Below are 5,622 nucleotides of genomic sequence, written 5' to 3' on the forward strand. Positions count from 1 at the left end.
ATTAACAAGGCTGACCCCACCGTCTCTTATGTTGCTAGGCGAAGGGCTTTCGGATTTTGCTTGTTACATGTATATGTCCTTCAAGGGCATGTTGATGAATATTTGAGAGGTAATCCCCGTCTCCTGGGCCTAGTTGAGCAAATGGAACTGCGCAGGAGCCTAGTCTGTTTATGCTTAGGAGAGATCCTATTGGGTTTGGATAATAGGAAAGCCAATCGCGACCTACCTTATTTGGGAAGTCCCATTATTCTGTAGGTAAAAGAACACTATTCTTTTTCTTTTTTTTCTTCTTGTTTCGTTTTTTTCTCTCTTTTTTTTTTTTTTTTTTTTTTTTTTTTTTTTTTTTCATTTTTTTCGTTTTTTTAATACCTGCTTTTGGAAGGTCTGGCTTATGGAGCGTCTACGATTGATCGAGCCCCCAGTTCATGTTCCTTCTTATCATGCTCGCTCGATTGCAATGAGGACCAGGCTTTACATGGTGGACGTCACTCAGGTCTGCAATTACTGGGAAAACAAACTGAAGAGCGATGATGGCCCCTTGATTAGATGGGTTGTACCATGGTGGCATCTCAAATCTGTCACTGGAGTATCTTCCTTGGATCCTACCCGATCTGTGAGCATTCCTGGCTTGGAATTCATGGTATGCATCTTCCCGGAGAGGTTGATGAGACAAGTTGGATTGAAGCAGATGATCCTGAAGCTTGACACTGTCCCACAGACTGCCCTGGCGCTTACTACTGAGAGTCAAAGGGAGTGGGGCATTAAATGGGCTCAAAGAAACGTATGGTTCTTGAACTCTTCTGTTAGTGCCTTATGGATGTCGGGCTCCTATCTGCGGTGGAGGAAAGCTACTACTCCGGAGGAGCGTGAGAGATTGAGGAAGCGCGAGCCCGCTAACTACAAAGTGCGCGAAGTGGAAAAGGAGGAAGAGAAGCATCTGACTGAGGGAGAGGAGGAAGCCGGGTTTCGAGTTGTTCATCCTTCGAAGAAACTGAAGACCTCTCCTGTCGTGGACAAAGTGATTGACAAGAATGGGAAGGCTAGGCCTCGAGAAAGACCGTTGGTGATTAGGCCCGAAGTTGCGCAGGAGCGTCCGGCTCGAGGTCGTGACAAAAAGTACGACAAAAATGACAAGGGCAAAGGGAAAATGGAGGAATAGCCCAAGTCTTTATTATTATTTATTATTTTTTTTAATGTAATAAGAAAGTGGGGTTTTTAGAATCCTAGCCTACTATTTATTATTATTATTATTATTATTATTATTATTATTATTATTATTATTATTATTATTATTATTATTATTATTATTATTATTATTATTATTATTATTATTATTATTATTATTATTATTATTATTATTATTATTATGTGACGTATTATTATTATTAGATGAAATGAATGAAATAAAAGAGGTTAATTGGTTATGAAACCGTTATGATTCTCTATTCATTATTCTTGTCGAATTCCAAGTGCAACTGCAAATGTCCTTCTATTTACATTTTGAAATTAACGGGTTGTATCATGTGAAGGATTGCCTACGTATTCATTTAAAAATGAAATCAAAGCCTTGCGCGTAGTTTGAGTAAATGTAAAAGAATAATTGTTCTAAGCAAGAGCTTGTAATGAACTTTAGAAGATAAGCATGAGCTTTTTACTTACTCTTAAGATGCAATTTAGTTTGTTTGATGATATGAGGATGACAATTTGTCAAAATGCTAGAGCAGAGTGACATTAGCTTATTTGAGCTTGGCCAGGGCCCATTTATTTAGTGCCACAAGAGCGGCACGTGAGGTTACGCGAGGCGCATATTTGTTCCTATTCTAGGCATAATATCGCTTTAGTTGGTCAAGGTTTGTCGGGTTGGCAAATTCATTCCCATCTAGGTCTGTGATTCTAACCGCACCCCCTGGAAGTATGGACTTGACTAGAAATGGCCCAGCCCAATTAGGTTTGAATTTTCCCCGTGGATCGACAGGTAAAAGAGCTCTAACTGACTTGAGTACCAAGTCTCCTTCCTTGATGTTCCTTGGCTTAACCCTTTTGTTGAAGGCTCGTTTGATACGTGCTTGATATGTTTGGACATTATGTAATGCGCGTAGCCCACGTTCATCTAGGAGGATGAGTTCTTCATATCTATCTCTCTTCCAATCGTCTTCTGGGATTTGACTCTCGAGTAAGATACGCAATGATGGTATTTCTAACTCGACTGGCTATACAGCTTCCATGCCGTAGGTCAAATAGAAAGGGGTAGCCCCAGTGGGCGTCCTAACAGATGTACGATATCCCCATAAAGGAAAGGGTATCTTGCTTGGCCAATCCCGATAATTGTCAATCATTTTCTTGAGAATCGTGACAACGTTCTTGTTTGCCGCCTCTACCGCGCCATTAGTCTATGGTCTATATGGCGAGGAGTGGTGATGCCTAATTTTGTACTTGGCTAGCAATTGCTCAGTATCGGCTTGGAAATGTGACCCATTATCACTAATGATCTCATGTGGGCAACCGTATCGACAGATGATGTTGTTTTGTATGAACTTTGCCACGTTTTTAGCTGTGAGACTATTGTAGGAAGCCGCTTCTACCCATTTGGTGAAATAGTCAATTGCCACGAGGATGAAACAATGACCTCCTGTTCCGGCTGGAGTTATCTTCCCGATTATATCAATTCCCCAGGCAGAAAATGGCCAAGGAGATGTCATCGTATAGAGTAATGAAGGAGGGACATGCTGTACATTCCCGAAGATTTGGCAGTTGTGGCAATGTCTTACGTATTTGATGCAATCGGATTCCATTGTGGTCCAATAATACCCCAAGCGTGTGATTTTCTTTGCCATCATGGGCCCATTCATGTGAGGACCGCATTCTCCATCATGAACTTCTTCCATCACTTTTCGCGCATGTGAATGATCAAGGCAACGTAGGATTACCCCAAGAGGTGTTCTTTTGTATAACTCCCCTTGCATGAGAACGTATTGGGAAGCTAGTAGGCGTATAGCACGTTGTCCCCTTTTGTCCATATCCGGCGGATAGGTACCGTTGAGCTTGAAATTTAGGATTGCTTGGAACCAAGGCTCCTCTGTGATTTCCTCTTCATCGGTGATTTGGTGGACATAAGCTGGCTCTGATCGTCGTTCGATGCATAAAGGAATTTCCACCATATCATCTGGCATATTAATCAAAGATGCGAGTTTTGCAAGAGCATCCGCAAATTGATTTTCTTCCCGAGGTAGGTGAAGATAGGTCACGTGATCAAAGAATTGGGCGACTTGGTCTATTCTGGCTTGATAAGGTGCTAGGCTTTCGCTTCGGATTTTCCAAGATCCCGTAACTTGATTGATGATTAGGGACGAATCCCCATGCACTCGGAGGTTTTTAATGCCTAAGCTCACTGCCGCCTGTAGTCCAATGAGGCAAGCTTCGTATTCTGCAGCATTATTTGTAACCTCGAAGTCGAGTTTGACAGAGATCGGTGTATGCTCGCCTTCAGGAGAAATGAGCAACACTATTATTCCAAATCCTCTTAAGTTTGATGCTCCATCAAAGTAAAGGTCCCAGGAATCTACATCGGTTTGGAGTATATCCTCATCTGGAAATGACCAATTATCTATTGTTTGTGCATCATTGATGGGATTTTCTGCAAAGAATTCGGCAACGGCGCGCCCTTTTATAACTTTCAGGGGCACGTATTTGAGATCGAACTCTGAGAGCATCAAAGTCCATCTTGCTAATCGTCCATTGAGGACGGGTTTCTCGAAGAGGTATTTGACAGGATCCATTTTGGAGTATATTTTGACGGAGTAGCTAAGCATGTAATGGCGTAGCTTCTTCGTTGCCCACACAAGAGCGAGGTATGTCTTTTCGAGTTGTAAGTATTTGCACTCGTACTCCAAGAACTTCTTACTAAGGTAGTAGATAGCCCTTTCTTCCTTTCCTACAGTTTGAGCTAGCATGGCGCCCATGGCTGTTTCGGTTACTGTGAGATATAAACCAAGAGGTTGGTCTCGTTGAGGTGGCATGAGCATGAGTGGTTTAGCTAATATCTCCTTGATTCGGTCGAACGCCTTCTGACAGTCATCATCCCACATGGCGTGATCTATTTTCTTTAGCTTCTTGAAGATAGGTTCACAGATCATGGTGAGTTTCGATATGAATCGACTTATGTATTGCACTTTTCCCAGGAATCCTCTGACTTCTTTCTCCGTTTGAGGTTGCGGCATTTCGATCAGAGCTTTGATTTTGGAAGGGTCTATTTCTATACCTCGTTGGCTAACGACGTATCCCAGGAGTTTGCCAGATGTTACTCCGAATGCGCACTTCTGAGGATTGAGCCTCATGTTGTACTTTCGTAGCCTTAAGAATTATTTGCGAAGGTTCTCAATATGCCCTTCTCCATCCTTGGACTTGACAATCATGTCGTCTACGTATACCTCAACTTCTTTGTGCATCATGTCATGCAGAAGTGTAGTTGCGGTGCGTTGATATGTAGCTCCGGCGTTGATTAACCCAAACGGCATAACCGTATAGCAATAGGTTCCCCATTGAGTGACAAAGACGGTCTTATGCATGTCTTCTATGGCCATCTTGATTTGGTTGTAACCCGCGTACCCATCCATGAAGGATAGTAACGCGTGATCTGCGGTATTGTCTACCAATATGTCGATATGTGGTAGAGGAAAGTCATCTTTAGGACTTGATTTGTTTAAGTCTCTAAAATCAACACAAACACGGATTCTCCCATCCTTTTTGGGTACGGGTACTATGTTGGCTACCCAGTCAGAGTACTTGGAAACTTTGATGAACCCGGCTTTGAATTGCTTATCGACTTCTTCCTTAATCTTGAGAGCCCACTCTGTTCTCATTCGACGAAGCTTCTGTTTCACGGGTTTGAAACCTGGCTTAATTTGGATTCTATGTTCGGCGATATCCCTGTCGATCCCTGGCATGTCTTTGTAGGACCAAGCGAAAACGTCTTTGAACTCGTGTAGGAGGTCTATGAAACTGGCCCTCTCGGTGGGGCTCAGGGTTATCCCTATCCTAAGTTCTTGTGGTTCTAGTTCGGTTCCTACATTGATGGGTTCAGTGTTCTCTATTACTGGCCCCCCTTCCCCCTCTTGTAGTATTTCTTTGGCTATGTAGGGAGGTATCTCAATTGATTCTGGGTCTGGGTCATCCTCAGTATCATCATAAACAGAATTGCATTCAAGATAACACAAAGAGTAAGCAGAACCTGATTTATTCATATTAAAGTTTGAGAAAAATTGAAACAAAGAGGCCATCTGATCTGCGGTCAGCGGCGGTAATGGGATAGTTGTTGGGACATTTCCCCAACTACTGTTACTATTTGAGGCTAAGCTAGGAGAAACAAAGGGAATGGGGGCGACGACAGGAGGAGACTCCTTAGTGACTTCTCTAGACTCCGACTCTGACTCCGACTCTGACTCTGACTCGAATTCATCGTCTTCTGGTTCTCCTTTGAACATCTCTCCTTCTCCAGTGGTGAGCTTGAAGAGTCTTCCTTGATTGTTGGTCCACTTGATTGATTTTCTCCATCCTTTTTGCTGGTTCGCGTTTGTTTCTGTGATTAACGCGGTAGGGTTGAAGTGGTTGTCTTGAAGTATCATG

Source organism: Silene latifolia, chromosome 10, assembly GCF_048544455.1.
Source record: "Silene latifolia isolate original U9 population chromosome 10, ASM4854445v1, whole genome shotgun sequence".
NCBI classification, from domain to species: Eukaryota; Viridiplantae; Streptophyta; class Magnoliopsida; order Caryophyllales; family Caryophyllaceae; genus Silene; species Silene latifolia.